General features: G+C 44.2%; 1 protein-coding gene across 11 annotated transcripts in view; it reads right to left on the bottom strand.

Annotated features, from left to right (window-relative positions):
- Positions 1-16,950, bottom strand: part of FBXO34 (F-box protein 34) — a 42,636-nt gene that overhangs the window by 21,745 nt on the left and 3,941 nt on the right. For 7 of the 11 annotated variants that reach the window (XM_054634027.2, XM_054634030.2, XM_054634029.2 and 4 more), the window contains exon 2: positions 6,532-6,610. The exons of the other annotated variants lie outside the window; for them this stretch is intronic. The gene's annotated coding sequence lies outside the window, so the exon portion shown is untranslated. The remainder of the gene's footprint in view (positions 1-6,531; positions 6,611-16,950) is intronic. 11 annotated transcript variants of the gene reach the window in all.

Below are 16,950 nucleotides of genomic sequence, written 5' to 3' on the forward strand. Positions count from 1 at the left end.
CCAGCACCTTGCACCTGGACTTGAACTTGATGAGGTTCCTCAGCAGCACCTTGGACTTGATGAAGTTCCTCATTCCCATGAAGGCCACTCAACCATCTCACATTCTCATACAACTCCTGGACATGGTGACACAGCCCCTCAATGAATGAGGACACAGCTTCTGGAGAGGTGTGAGGGCTTCTCCTGGACATGGTGACACAGCTCCTCAATGAATGAGGACACACCTTCTGGAGAGGTGTGAGGGCTTCTCCTGGACATGGTGACACAGCTCCTCAATGAATGAGGACACACCTTCTGGAGAGGTGTGAGGGCTTCTCCTGGACATGGTGACACAGCTCCTCAATGAATGAGGACACAGCTTCTGGAGAGGTGTGAGGGCTTCTCCTGGACATGGTGACACAGCCCCTCAATGAATGAGGACACAGCTTCTGGAGAGGTGTGAGGGCTTCTCCTGGACATGGTGACACAGCTCCTCAATGAATGAGGACACACCTTCTGGAGAGGTGTGAGGGCTTCTCCTGGACATGGTGACACAGCTCCTCAATGAATGAGGACACACCTTCTGGAGAGGTGTGAGGGCTTCTCCTGGACATGGTGACACAGCTCCTCAATGAATGAGGACACACCTTCTGGAGAGGTGTGAGGGCTTCTCCTGGACATGGTGACACAGCCCCTCAATGAATGAGGACACACCTTCTGGAGAGGTGTGAGGGCTTCTCCTGGACATGGTGACACAGCTCCTCAATGAATGAGGACACACCTTCTGGAGAGGTGTGAGGGCTTCTCCTGGACATGGTGACACAGCTCCTCAATGAATGAGGACACAGCTTCTAGAGACTCAGCCCCCGTTTCCTGCACAGGGAGCAGCCACTCTTTACACAACCAGAGGTCTCCAGAGCTCCACTGTCACCAGGCCTCTTTGGGAGGGACCCTCTGACATCCTTGGGGCTGCCAGGAATGAGCACCCCTCCTGCAGTGTGAAGTCATGCAAGGAAAAGGAAAGAAACAGGACACCAGGGTGTGACAGGCAGCAACACAAAGCTGGACCCCTCAGCAGTGACAGGAGGACAGCACAGCAAGGCAGAGGAGACCCACAACAGCACTTGCACAACACCATGACCCAAGTGGAGCCCCTTGGACATCCACCAGGCAGAACCAGGCACCTGCAGAGCTCATCCAACACAGACACAGCAGCAGCAGCAGAACAGGGAGGGACCAGGGCGTGGGTGAGCAGAGCTGGGCTCACACAAATGCAGGTGAATGATCCCAAAGCAGTATCAGGGTATTTCCCACCCTAAACTGCTCTGCAGCTTGTAAAAAAGCCCAGAACCCCTTTAAAGGGAGCAGAAAGGACTTTGAGCAGCCAAAGCACAGACATGTGCCACGTCATGGCCAAAGGGCTCAAGAGGAAGACAGAAGGCAGCCAAGGGGACACACTACAAATCCTTCCCAGACAAAGCACCACCTGGGCTTACAGAAATTCTCAAGAGAATGTTGTACACAAAACATCTGCTGAACCAACTCTGCTTCACAAAACTCAGGTTTTGACTGGTAAACTGCAGTACAGACCAATATCTTACTGCATTATGATTATTTCAAAGGACTGTTTAAAATCTAAGCTAATCTGGAAACCTACCAATTCCACAGATCTTTAATCTTTTATTAGCTCTATTTTTAAAGATTTTTTTTTTCCACTAATAACTCAAGAATTATTGAAGTAAAAAATAGTTTGATATTTTCAGGGCTTTGTAGTCAATACACCTAGCAACTGACACAATTGAAGTTTCAGAAATCCTAAGCATAGCACGAATTCCACTGTAATTCATTCTTAAGGAAAAAGAAAGGCCCCAAAATAGCATTGAAATTTCAGTAAAAGACAACTTATGCACGTTTATGAACTGTGACAACTTCTGCTTTCTGCCTCTGCCTTTCCCTTTTCACATTTCCTCTCCAAAATTCAGTGGCACAGACCTATAAGAGGACACCAGAAATAATTCTGGTGCAATCCTTTCCATGTTAATAACCACTGTGGAAGTATGAACTTTTCTAAAGTCCACTGGAAACGTCAGAGTCAGGTTTGTTTTACAAAACTTGAATTTTTTTTAATGAAAAAACACAGGAAACATAAAATCCTGGAATGGTTTGGGTTGGAAGGGACCTTCATGATCACCTTGTTCTAACACCCTGCCATGGGCAGGAACACCTCCCACTATCCCAGGCTGCTCCAAGCCCTGTCCAACCAGACCTTGGACACTTCCAGGGATCCATGGGCAGCCACAGCTTTGCTGGGCACCCTGTGCCAGGGCCTCATCATCCTCACAGAGAAGAATTTCTTCCCAATATCTAATTTAAATCTCTCCTCTTTTATTTTAAAACTGTTCCACTTTGTCCCACCCCTATCTGCTCACATAAAGAGTCACATTCCCTTTTTTTTCCAAGTCCCCTTAGGCACTGGAAGGGGCTCCAAGGTCTCCCCAGAGCCTTCTCTTCTCCAGGTGAACACTCCCAGCCCAGCTCCAGAGCAGAGGTGCTTCAGTCCTCAGAGCATCTTTGTGGTCTCTGCTCTAACAGGTCCAAAAAACAACTTTATTATAAAGACAGAAAAAGGAAAAAATACCTACATTGCTCCCTAACCCAATATTCCAATTGCTCCCTCCAGCACAAACAGTATTTTCTTGTCAGAGTTTCCCCTCTTGGACAAAATGGAGAAAATATGAATAAACCCCACCAAATCACTAAGAAGTGAAGCAGAAAATAAGGAGCCCACAGCTGTGGTTTAGAAGGGATGGTTTAAGTGAGCCAGATTTGGAGCTTTGGGGATTGTGACCCTGCTGTGGAAATCCTCAGCACTTTACAAACCAAATGTGCCACTCCAGAGCTCCCCCTCATCCCCCTGGCTTTCAACAACCAATTCTCTCCCAAAAGCCAGCTGCAGCCCAAACACTGAATTACCAAAGCAATCACCAATGTTGAGCCCTCACCCTTTGACATCTCTCACCAATTCTCTATGAGCCTGCAGGAAATCATTTCAAACAGCTCCCTCAAGAAAAGAAGTTTCAAGCTTTAGTTTTTTCCATCCCAAGCCATCCCTGCACTATTTCATAGCTCTGATAATTATACCACTGACTAAATCTCCAACTGGGAATAGCTGTTTTTATCATCACTATTAAAAACAGTCCCTCACACTGTTAGGAATCTGGAAATTCACTGGAGCTGCATCCCACCCTTCGGCCTCTCAAAACACTACAGAGCAATGAAAGTATGTGCTGAAACCAGAGGATCCCTGTGCTGAGCAACTCCTGTAATTTCTGGGGAACTGGAACTGCTTCCTAAGTGAACCATGGAGGCTTGGTTATTGATTTTAGCAGGGCAAGTGGCACCAGAGCTCTGAAAGTCAAAGTTTTCCATATTGGACTGGGAAAGTTTAGTTACTTTCAGAAATGCAGCAGTGACATGCATGCTAAAAAGCTCCTCACATTCACCTAGTTTTGTAGGTTTTATGCTTTTTTAAAAAAAAATTAAAGTAAAAAGATCATCTGCAGTTTTCCTTTCCTAAAAGCACATTATCTTGGTTTTTACACCTTGGCCAGAAGAGTGACTGACAGCTCTCAGAGAAGCAGCGAGATGCAGAAAAACAAGAGTTGAAAGAAAAGCGGATTTAAAAAACAGCTTTTAATTATCTGAAGGTACGGTTGCCAAGTAGACAGCAAAGAGGCTGTGCATCATTTACAGATGGGAAAATTCCCCCAGGTTGATTTCACAGCCAATTACAGTGGATTAACCTATTAGGAAGAATGAAATAGATATATATTTTTTGGTGGATGCAAGTTTCAACAGCTTAAAAAATCATTGCCGCTGGTACTTTGATACATAGGATCAGCAATCTGTTTTATCACACTTCAAGTCATCACCATCCATAAACACACCCTAGAAAAAAACCTCACCCTCTTTTTTAATGCATCTTCTGTCATTATTTCCTTCTCAGAGAACAGCATCTCTCTTGGCTCCCCACTTTGGGTATCACTTCATACATCAATACTTCTTTTATTGCTGTTAAAGAGAAACATCTAACACCTTCAAGCTGTTTTACACACACCTTTGCACACACATCTAGTATTATATCTGCCAGATGCCACTGTATAAGGTATTTGTCAAACAGAAAAGCACCAAAGCACTGATTTTCAGCTTTCCAGGATCCCTCTGCTAAATCCTGGGTGTGCCTACTTTTGTTTGGTATCAAGTTCCTCCTGCTGGCTCCGCTGCAAGAGCAAGCTACAGGGATAGTTAAGTTTTTCCCCACTACCAAAAACATCTGTTCCTTTTCTGAGTTCTCCAGACTTCCTTCCCCTTGACTGTATCATAAAGGCTCTCTTTTCAGCAAGGCTGCCTTCCTGATAGTCCATCACCATTATCTTCTTGTTCTCTACAGAGCAGCTTGAATCACTGGGTCCTGCAGAGCTCCCAGTCCTTTCAGCTCAAGGCCAGGATCTGAATTCAAGCATCATGATTTACAGAGAGGGTTGTTAAACTCCTTCCCTGATTCTTTTTTACCACTTCACAGTTTCCTGTCCTGGGAGGCAACCAAACTGCTACAAGAAATGCCAGTTTCTGTTAAATGTCCTCAATTCCTGTGACACCGAGCATTTAAAACAATCACATTACTTGCAAATCTTGTACTATAACAGCTTTTACCCACAAAGTGCAGAGATGAGCAGAAATTGCTTTAGCACCAAGGAGTGTGAGTTGGTTATTTGCTGCATCTCACAGCATTTCTAGTTAACATTCAGCCTTGGCACGACCCACCATCCGCTCAGGCACACAGCACAATGTCACCCCTCAAAACCCCACTGTTCAACCTAAAGGCACTTTTTTTTTAAATCCTTTTTTTTTTTACTTTAAGGGTGCATCAGCTGCTCACTGAAAGTGGGAATGCTTCATTTAGCACACACACTTGTTAAACTGCTCACAGCATGCAAATAAAACACTGCATTGTGCAAAAGTCATTCAGTCTCCCCATCCGTAGATATGAGCAATGGAACTGAGGCCAGGAAAGAGAAACTTGGAACAACGTGCAAATATTTCAGTCCCTTATTCCCAGTATTCACATCCCAGGCTAAAGCCCACAGCCCTGTCATGCTGAGGGGTGACCATGTTTAAGGATCTGCCCTGTGCAGTGGGTGGGAAAACGACCATTATCTGTCTTGCCCCTGGACTGCACCCTTTTATTTGTAGTTATTACTGCAAACTGCCTTTTTTTCCAGACAATGGTTGTGTTATTATAGGTACCTTCATGCCGTGCCAAAGCACATACACACAGCAATTCAGAACAATCAGCCTTGTTTTCATGGGAGCAAAGGTTGCAGCCAAATGAAATGGGTGGAGATCACATTAAACAATCTTGGAATCTGCTAATAGGATATAGGAAAATGTGACCATAATGCAGATGCGGAGTTCCCCTTTCACCTTCCAATGTTATGGATAAAATAAAAGCTTTGGAAAACCAATTAAACTGTTTGAACAACATTAAGCAAGTCAAAGTATTCTCAGGGTGCTTACAAGACCACTGAGAGGTTCTTCAAAATGAAAAGAAAGCACTGCCCTTTCAAAGCTCTGAAACCAGAGAGCATTTCCCCACCCCAGAAACAATGATCTCTGCCACCACCTGTTATAAAGATACAGGAAACCTGCAAGTCCTCTGCTTCTCCATGGTGAAGAGAAGCTCATCAAGACAATTGTTCCTGCCTTAGAGACAGAATCAGCCCCTCCTCTAAGTGGGGAATTTGCACACTGAGGCACCTTGGTTGGTCAGCTGTAACCTGCATTCCCCTTGTTTGCTTTTGAGATGTGCATTAGTCAGCTTTCTCCTGCACAAATCTGATTGTGCCTCTGCATGATCGTGCACTGAAGTAATGTCCTTGAGAGTGTGACATCAGTCTGTTGCCATGGCAATGCACAGGGCAGTCCAAAATTCAGTATTATGGCATCACTGCAGGATCAGACAGCAGAACAAGCCAACGCCTGAGAGCTGGTTAATGCAGCACGAACAGCCGAGACATTTCAATCTAAATGTTAAAGTGTAACTGCACTTCATCCCAATATTCTTTATAAATATGCCTGGAAGCCTCAAGAAAGACAATCCAGAAGGTCACTGAATTGAAGAAACTGGCAAACCATCATGCATCACTAAAAAGAAGGGCAATATGTTTCCAAGGATGGCCACCAAGAATGAAGAAAGCTCAGTTCAGCTCTCTGAATAGAAACCACCATCTGTTCCTAAGGCAACACCAGATCTTCCTAAAGACATCAGCATCCACAGAGAAACAGGGATGGTCCCTCAGCACCCCAAACCAAGTGTTAGCTTGCACCCAGTTTTTCTGGAAATCAGAGACTGGAGGATCACAGCACTGTCAGCCCTTTCAAAGGGACAGCATTACATAAGACACAGTTCTTCAATTTCAAGCTTTGAAGCAAAGATCAGCACATCATTAACCCAACCTGTAACAAAGCTATAGAGTTAAAAAAGGGTAGTACCTTCCAAGAGTTGTTATTCCATGTAGGGTTAGACATTACAGTTCTGTAGGTTCCTTACACACTCAGGAGAATGGCATTTCTGAAGAGCAAAAGGGAAGGAAAAAGGAAATTAGTGACACAGTAAAGGTATTAACAACCACTACCCAGCTCCTAAAACCCAAAAGATCCAGTTTGCCCAGAGCAAAGGGCACATGGGAACAACAATCCATGCACTGCTGACGTGGAGAACCACCAATTCAAGATCTTCAGTGCTGACTGATCGAGTACACCCCAAAACCAGCCCAGTGGCTGGACAGAAGCCAATTTGGCACCATGAGAGCCCAGGGAGCACAGATAGCAGAGAGGAGGGACTGCCAAGCCCCCCAGAAACCACACTGGACCCTTTCTTTACCTGTTCCTCTGTTCCCATCAAGCACACACATTTTGGGGTCAGGCTGTGGATTCCCAGTGGCTGCTGTGACACCCAAATTCCCCAAGCCCCTGGAGTGCCAGGGCTGCTGCACGTCAGCTTCCGAGTAACGCGGCCCCTCCCCGCACGCTTGGCTGGTTTCATTTCGCCTCCTTCCGCTTTCCCTTATTAATCCACACCTCTCCAACAGCCCACACAACACTTCCTTCTGCAGAGCTGACCTCCAGCCTTCCCATAACCCCAGGTGCACACACAGTTTCTTCACAGTGCCATTAATGAGGCACATTTCATGTCCTCCACACGGATGCAGCCCTCACCCACTTCGAACCCCTCCACCCATGTCCCTGGCTGTAATTACCCCATCCCTCCTTATCTAACACCCAGCACAAGCCTCGGGGCTGGGAACCTCTGTTTGTTTGGCTCTGCAGTGTCACACACCCCAGTGGTGTTGTATAAATAAATTCCACAACCTGTTTGAGCCTGAGCTTGATGGAGACTCGAATTATCCCCATTTCCAAGTGACTGCTGCAAATACCTTCGCTCGCTTACGCAATCGGCCACCAAGGCAGCTCCAGGGCCAAACACCGACAGCCAACTGCTCCCACGGGCCACAACTGCACAGAAAACAACTTAAATCCCTCTGCTTTCAAACACAAATTGCAGATTAGAAAGGGATGAGACAGGCAGAAGCAGACAGCTCTCGGAAATGTGCCTCTGCCTGTCACCTGAAGGACAGGTTCCATGTGCCAGTGTCACCTCTCAGCCACCACAGCACCCAGGCTTTGCCACAACCTTTAACACTCAGCAGGTTACCCAGTCACAAGTCTGAAGTACCAGGGAGGATAAGATTCTGGAAGCAATTTTGAGCCAAATGGATTTCAGAGCAAAATAAAGCCAGCAGGCTTCATCTCCATGGAGCTCCTGCAACACAACATAGGCTGAACAAGTCACTCAGGGCAGAGGTCTTTCTTATTAAGTACCTAGTAAATTCAGATTAAAGTCAGACAACTTTTCCCCCTCCCTCATATAAAAATCAGATGCTATCCAGCCTGAGGAATCAATCCAGCTTCTGCAATAAGGAAAACCTGCTCACAGCCACATGACAGCACACACAATCCATAGGATTGTGGCCCTTCAGGTACTCATTAAAAACTTTTTCCCTAGAAAAGTCTCCAGTAACAATTTGCCTTCCATTCATTTTCTGCAGTGAAGATGGATGGTGACTAAGTACTGGATATGGAAGCACATGAGAAGTCCCAGTGCAGCCAGGCCAGGCCATAAACACACCAGTGTAATCCCATGGACATTGCCCAAGTACCCACCTGCTCCCATGTGCTGATTCCAACATCACAGAGGCCATCAAACCTCTGAGTCAAACACCAGGAAGACAAGAAGGAAGCACTGAGGCACTCCATGACCATTAAAAGGCAAACAGAAGCCAGAGAAGAGCCAAGGCTGGCTGTATGTGATGGTGTCTACAGGTAGAGGAATTTTGCTCACTCTTAGGAAGGAGCTGTGCTTTGCTGATGCTTCCTGACTACCCAGTTGAACCTCCTGTCCACAGGTGAGTCCCTTTCCACCTGGATTACCCTTGGAGCAGCTTGGCCAGCATGAAACATATCACAGCCCATTTTTTGGCTTCTTTTCCCTACAAAGCCAAGGCACTCAACCTCTTAAAAAGGCAGTGTGGCACCTGTGCTCCCACATGAGACTCACGTCCTAAAACCTTCTCCTAAACAAACCATGAGCAAAGAGCACTGTGGGGTCAACATGCCCAGCAGGTGGGGGTCAGGCAGCCCTGCCAGGTAACACTCCAGGCCTGAACCTCATTTTTATTTAGGCAATACCCAATCCAACCTGCCAGCCTCCTGGCCCTGCAACATCAGTGGCTAGAAAGGGATGCAGGAGTCTGATCAGCTACAGACTCTCAGCAAAAATGTATTTTTACCCAATACAAATAACTAAATACCTCTTAAAAAAAAAAAAAAAAAAAAAAACATGATGCAGTTTATCTCATTAAATAAGTCACACTGTTCCTATCAAAGCACAGATCCACTACAGTACACAATGCACAGGTTGGTTTGCAAAGCATGTTTGGGCTTTTCCCTCTGAAAGCCACCCTAAAAATGTAAGATTCAATTAAGGAGGCCTTGTATTCTTTGTTCCTTTGAAATTCACCCCCACTTCACCTTATTCATTCCCAGAGCTTAATGCTGCAGTTGGATCTACACCATCAACCCTATCAGCCAAGTTACCACCAACACAACCAAACCTCAGCTTACAAAACTATTAACTTTCACAAACAGCATTACATTTTCTTTCCCAAAACATTTAACCTGCTCACAAATACCTGCCTTAGTGCATGACCATCCTCCCATTGTCCTGGAGTGAGTTAGCAGGCTTGCAGCAAAACACAGGGAGAGCCAAGCACGCTCTGGCCCTGGCCAAGCAGAGCCTGCAAGAACAGACCCCCTTTGGGGCAGCGACAGTTGAGGTCAATTTAATGGGAAAACAAACTACTTTTCCATTCAAGTCCAAAGCAGAGACAAAGAATTTTATGTGGCTCACATTGCACAGTCAGCTGTCTTTTTAGGAAAGGATCAGATTTAATGGTTCTGTGGCAGCCCAGAAAAAATGAGCCTGAAGAGAGTTGAAGGTTTGGCCGGTGCTGCACTGTGCAAAGTCCAGGCACTTGTCTGGGGTGATCTTGTGGCCTTAAATAGGTACCTTAAAGTCATCATCATCAACAGCAGCTCCAGGTATTTTATGAGGCCCTGGCACAGGGTGCCCAGAGAAGCTGTGGCTGCCCCTGGATCCCTGGAAATGTCCAAGGTCAGGTTGGATGGGGTTGGAACAACCTGGAATAGTGGAAAGTGTCCCTGCCCATGGGAGGGGGTTGGAACAAGATGGACTTGAAGGTCCCTCCCAACCTAAACATTCTGGGATTTTATGATTTCTCAGGGTTCAGCCTGGAGTACAAATTCACTTTTGCCCCATTTCAAAGAAAGGCAAAATCTCTCTCCCAGGCTCTGCCTGACACTTCTCTTTTGCATCACATGGGCTGCATTTCACACCATTTCCACACCAGAGAACCAAAATGAGGCAGTGCTTCGACGTGACCACCCTCACCACAGGGACTCATATTGTGAAGCAGCAGAGATGTGCTCAGGCTCTTTCACTTGACTGTTTCAGGGCCTAATGCAGACAGAGCAGCTAATTAACATGTATTGCTATGGAAAGGAATAGAATCCAAACCTTCACTGGTTTATATCTAAACCCTCTGAGACATCTAACGTCAAAGCTAAACAGATCTTCACCTGGCAAACATTTGGAGAGCCTTCAACTGAAGCTTCCAGGTATGGGAATGCAGTATTTTAGGATATTTTTGCTACATACACTGGGGACATACCTCTAACACAAAGCCCAGAGAATCATCATGACAGCTGCAAAAACAACTTTGTCCTGGCTGACATTCACATAACGAAATTACAGTTTCACTCCAGGGAAAAAGGAAAAAGCACTTAAGTTTTGTTTAGATTGAAGTGCTGCAAGCCACGCCACTTATCTGCTATCAGAGCAGATTGCAGGGCTGCTCCAATGACTATTCTGTAATGAAGTAACTGGAATTGGAAGGTATGCAATTAGTCCTATCTCCTCCTCCTCTGCCACCTCCCTATCGAGAAGAAAACCAGCACAGACGTTATCACCTCTCCCTGGAGCTCTGCTACCCTCATCACTTAAAATACCCACAAAGCAAAGTAGGGCTGTCACTTACAAGCTGCTAACAAGCCTGCCTTGGCCCTGACTGGCAGCAAAGGTGATATTCTCAGCATCTCCCCAGGAGAAAGCTACAGGGTTACCTAATGGGATGCTTTCTCAGGTACCCACACACACATCCATATTAAGCTTAACATGCCTGCATTTAGCTATTTTAGTAAAAGCAAACCACTTTTGAGAGGGGAGAATAAAAAAAGCACTGCTGTTCCAAGTAGCTTTAGGTTAAAGCATCTCTCACTAATCCTCCTGGGTATGACCACTGGGAAGGAATAGATTAAACTCAGGACACAGGTATCACTTGCTGGCACTCTGGGTAGTTTTACTGACTCCAGCCTGGCTCATTTTACCCGGGTTATTTACCCTTCCTTCCCCTAAAGAGCTCTGCTTTATGTCTGTAAAATGGTATATGTAACTTTCCCATAACTGCAGCTAAGAGATGGAAGATGCAAAAAGGCCCCAGACAGCCCACAGCCAAATGGAAACTGAGTGAATCCCTGATTCCAAACTGCAAGTCTGATAAAATACAACCTGACATTTATTCAGGCTCAAAAGCTCACTCATCCCTTCCCCTCCACCCCAGTGATACCCACTGGTCTAATTAAAGACAAGGCTTCTCTCAGCAGCCTCTGCCTTACCTATATCCCAGTCAAGTCTCTCTATCTGTGACCCAAGGAGCACAGGGGAGAGCTAGGGGATAGGGGGCATTCCCCAAATCCTTAAAATAAAAAAAAAATATTAAAAATATTAAAAATATTAAAATAACCTTAAAACCACCATTAAAGCAACATCAACAGACTTGTTCTGTATAGGTCCACTAGACCCATACATCCACTAGAGATGCAGCAATTTTCACTCAGTGAATTCACTCCATTGAGTGAATTTCTCTCAGGAAAATGTTGAGGAATAAGTGAAAACCAAGTTTTTCCCAATTTCTTAAAAACATTTTCCCAAAGACAATGGGCCACCCCTGCAGGATGCACTGGTGCCTTCACTTGGTAGGATTCAGTCAGGTCAGGGATGGAATCGTGTTAACCTCACAAAATCCACACACAACCCTTTCCTTGCTCCATACATCCACTGATCCCAACGAGGAAAAAGGGTTAAAAAACCCCTTTTAAGGCAAGAAGAGCGTGCAGAATGGCAGCAGAGACATTTGCTACAAAGGTATGTAAACTACTGCTCTTTATCCTACAATTTACCCCATGGCCTCCAGCTGACACATCAGCTGACACCATCTGAACAACCCCATAAGTAGCTAAAGCTGAACAAAGCAATCATTAGGAAAACTGGTTTAGTCCACTGCTGGTGGCATCCCCTAAATGTCCTCTCCATGGAGGAAGCATGACTCAGACTGCTCTGGGCTCCCATCCACAGCACAGGCTGCAAAGCTGCATTGAAAAGAGAATTCCCAGTAACTTCTACCAAAGTCACGTCTCCAACTCCTTCTGCTGAGAGACCAACTCGAAGTGAGATGTTTTATATTTTAATATGACTACATCTGCAGTCCTACTGCATCTAAAAAAATCCATAAGCACTTTAAGAGAAATACAGGAACTTTTTTTTTTTCCTTAACACATGGAAGATGGATTCATTGCTATCAGTAATCCTCCCACAGCCCCAGTTTCAGAAGGAGCTGCAGATTCACAGAGATTTCACCCACAAAAACAAGCACTCTTTGCATCACCTCATTCATCTGTTTATTAAGATAAAGTTACCTCATTAAAAAAAAAAAAAACCAACAATGGTAGAGCCTAGTTGTGAGTGAAGTTATCCTTCTTTAGAGAGGAAATCAAGTGAAAAAATGCAAGGAACTAAGTCTGTCCCACACCTGCTGGCAAGCTCTGGTGCCCTGATGGTCAAACTGAGGTGTAGAAATCCACTTTCAGGCAATAAGATTTCCTTAAGGGTGAGGTTTGTTCTAGAATTCCCTTCCCACTTGTGTCCAGGTACCTTGTCTTGCATGTCCTCAGTGCTCAGCAGTGGATCCTCCTCTCCCCAGCACCAGGACACGTGCAGGAGGCCAGAAAGGGAATAGAAATTAATAGGATGAATAGAAAAATGAATAGAATAGAAAATGAATGAAAAAATCACAATAAACATCATGGCAAAGCCAGAGCCTCCTTTCAAGCAGGAGAAGAAGGGGCAGTTCTGTATGTACATTTCCAGGGAGCTTGTCTCAGCCTCAGCAGTCAGGGTGGGAGGAAGCACAGGAGCTCTGAAGACATAAAAACATTAAAAGACCCAACACAAGAGCAAAGGCTTCATGATGGGAAGGATTTTTAGGCTTTGCAATAAAGGTGAAGCTCAGAACAAAGACCTCAATTAAGAGTTTCATAAATTAAAAGACAACTGGGGTGCTCTGGAAGCACGTGAACATAATTAATCCACAATGCAACACTGGCCACTATCACTGATGCACAAGTCCTGCTTGAACCCAGGGTCCAAACTCTTTATTTTAAAATACAGCCTGCAGTATGCCACATCTCAGAAAGCCAGACCACAGGCACAAACCAGGAGCCTGTCTTTGAAGTTCAGATACACCAGAAAATGACTTCACCTCCCTAGATGCAGAGGGGATAGTGCTGCCTTTGATGCTACAAGAAATTTTGGTCTTAAACTGCCCAAGGACTTCAAATTGGGTGTTGCAGCATGGCAGCACTCAAGCCTACACATACACACGAATGTAATTATGCCTGGTCTAGACTTGGGGGGAGGGAAAAAAAAAAGAAAAAGTATTTTCAGTGATGTTAGCACGCAAAGAAAATAATAGCACATACAAAGAAACCTCTAGGGTGACTTATGAAGAAGATTTTATGCTTGGCTTTCTGCCAATTAGAGAGGAATTAAAGAGTCTGGCAATATAACCCCGTTCATCCCAAGGAAGAAAATGCATTTTTAAGTGGTCAACAGAGCAAGAGGGATGAGAAAAGAGGAACAAAGACTCGGGAGTGCAACTGCACTGAGCAACATAGGAAGTTTCTGATGGTACTGAGACAGAAAGTGGGCACAAATAATTCAAATTTTAAAATTAATCCAGTCTATTGCCTCCAAAAGAAAATCAGCATGTAACAGCTGACTCCAAATGACAGCATTCCAATAAAGCAGACAGTATTTTTTGCTATAAAATTCCAACTGCTTCAATATTTTACAGATTATCCACCTCCACTGACTGCCAACCAGCAAAATCAGTGAAAGGTGGAGGTCACAAAAACAAAAGCAAACCAAGTGGAAAAGGCATGGCTAGACAGCTTGGGAAGCTGAAAATGTGTCAAAATAAAGTCTTTGAGAAAGAAAGAAAATTTAGTAGCTATCTGCAATGATGAATTTATATCCAAACTCTTTGGAGCTTAAAAATTCATATCATAAGACCAGCTTTTACCAGAATTAGGACCAGACTTGACATGCCCCAGTTTCCCCAAGGTTACTTTTGGAAATGCATATACTCTTAAAATATTTCAAGTGCTCTTCTCACACTGCAGAGGAGCAACCAAAACCTACCTTCTAATTTTACTTTTTTTTGAATTATTTTTTTAACAAGAACTTAACTTCAACACTTTTTTTTATCTGAATGACAGAAGGAATTTTGTGTCACATTGCAGGTTGAAAGTTACTGGAAATGGCAGCAAGCTGCTGTTGCTTATATAAAGTCATTGCAAGGAAAAGACAAAAGAAGCTACTGAAGCTTTCAAAATCAAACCCTGTAAAACAGCAAAACCACAAAATGAACCAGAAGCAGCTTAGGAGTTGCTAGGGATATTTAAAGTTAATAAAAATTCTAAATTAAATGGCTGCCGCTTAGGTTTGCCAAAAAATTATGCAAATTTCCAAAGTTCATAGATAGTAATTAGCACAGCAAAAAGCAGGTCCCAAATAAGTGATGAAGTTAGCCTCACTCTTATTCCTCCAGCAGATGGAATTAGCTATGTGTGAAGCTATTTTTTTTTTGCAATTGAAGATTAAACATATTATCCTGAATATCAATTCTGGAAGTACAGCACTTTGGATATATGCAAAAGTCAGCCTGAATCCTCCTTTGCCATCATTCTGAGCAGGACACTGAAGAGGCTGGGGGAAGCTTTACATATTTAAGACTTCATTTTTCAAACTGATTGCTGACAACTTGGTTCAGACAAGTTCTCTCAAAGTACATTTAGAGTTAATAGTCCAAACAGGTTTTTCCAAAGAAAAATGTCTTCCTTGACTGAAAATACATCCTCTTGATGTGCTAATTGACAGATCACAAAAAGTCACCCAAACTGCAAGTCCAAACAACGTGTGTCAGCAAAGACTCCTGCGTTTGCCCCTTCCTTCTCCAAAACCTGCTTCACAGGCATACCCATCACACACTGTGTGATACAAATTCACCTTTCACAGGCATGCCCATCACACACTGTGTGATACAAATTCACCTTTCACAGGCATGCCCATCACACACTGTGTGATACAAATTCACCTTTCACAGGCGTACCCATCACACACTGTGTGATACAAATTCACCTTTCACAGGCATGCCCATCACACACCGTGTGATACAAATTCACCTTTCACAGGCATGCCCATCACACACTGTGTGATACAAATTCACCTTTCACAGGCATGCCCATCACACACTGTGTGATACAAATTCACCTTTCACAGGCGTGCCCATCACACACTGTGTGATACAAATTCACCTTTCACAGGCATGCCCATCACACACTGTGTGATACAAATTCACCTTTCACAGGCATGCCCATCACACACCGTGTGATACAAATTCACCTTTCACAGGCATGCCCATCACACACTGTGTGATACAAATTCACCTTTCACAGGCATGCCCATCACACACCGTGTGATACAAATTCACCTTTCACAGGCATGCCCATCACACACTGTGTGATACAAATTCACCTTTCACAGGCATGCCCATCACACACTGTGTGATACAAATTCACCTTTCACAGGCATGCCCATCACACACCGTGTGATACAAATTCACCTTTTCCAGCCCTAGGGTGGATTTGCCCCTTGCTTCACATTGGAAAAGACACAACCTTCTGCTCAGCCCTGGGCTGAACCTCGTGTGTGCCCTTGACCAAAGTACTCCACCTGTGTTCCATATTCTCAATTTAATTTCCCCAGCTCTGGAGCCCAGGGCTCTCCCACCACAGCAAGTTCCTCTCAAAGAGGCTGAAAGACCCAGCAATTTTAATTTTAGGCTGCATTTTATCTTTCTTAGAACAGCACAGGCCATGAAGGCTCATATCAACACATCCATCCAGTTTAGGGGGCACCACCCAGCAGCAGCAGGAGAGTCTTGAGAAGGGGCAGGGAGAGCAACCAAAACCAAGTTACTGCACTGATCACAAAGAGAGTGGATAAGCTTCTTCCTAAAGACCAGCTTCCAAGCAGAAAACTGGTAAAAGAAATAAAAAACAACTACAAGTCTCTCTCTTCCTACATGAATATTACTTTCAGGCAGCCTAGAAAAGATTTCTAGAATCTGTGTGTGTTACAAAAAGAACCCAAAACTTCCATAATTAAAGGAACATAGGGAGGGGAAAGTAAAATTTAATGCTGATTTCAAAGTCAAGTAAGTGACACCCTGGATTGAATACTATTAACCAAAATTGTGCAAGTTAAAAGTGGATGTACTGAAAGCAGCAGAAACCCTGCCCGCAACAAAATGAGAATTCTCTTACAAAAATACTTCTGTGGCCAAATGAAACACTGAGTTTAAGTAAGAAAGCAAGCACTTACACCTATCATGCTCTCCCCCTCTTCCTTCTCATCTAGGGAGTCTCATTTATCTCAAAGCAATCTAAAGAAAACACTTTGATTTTTAAAGTCAGAAAAGCTGCAGAAATTACAGCCCTGTCTGGCATGAACAAATAGTATTTCTGAAATCAAAAGAAGATTCTCCAAGTTAGGGGAAGGGCAAAAACAGTCCTGAATAACTTACTCTGCACAGCCCAATTCCTGCCAAAACAGTTCTGTAAATCCCATGGTAGCTCAGATAATTTCCATTCTTAGAGCAAAAAAAAAAGCTAGATCAAACATTAGCAACATTAATTGTGTGATATGACCTGAATGATACAAGAACAAGCAGTTAAGTGAACCACAGCATCTGCTGAATTTTTAATCACTAGTTGTTTTGCTGCAAGGCAGAAGAACACTGTATATCAGCTCCCAAGCACTGCATGGAATGGCACATTAGGACAGCAAGATTTTAACTGGCAGCAATTCTGCCT

The sequence above is a fragment of the Agelaius phoeniceus genome, chromosome 6, assembly GCF_051311805.1.
Source record: "Agelaius phoeniceus isolate bAgePho1 chromosome 6, bAgePho1.hap1, whole genome shotgun sequence".
NCBI classification, from domain to species: domain Eukaryota; kingdom Metazoa; phylum Chordata; class Aves; order Passeriformes; family Icteridae; genus Agelaius; species Agelaius phoeniceus.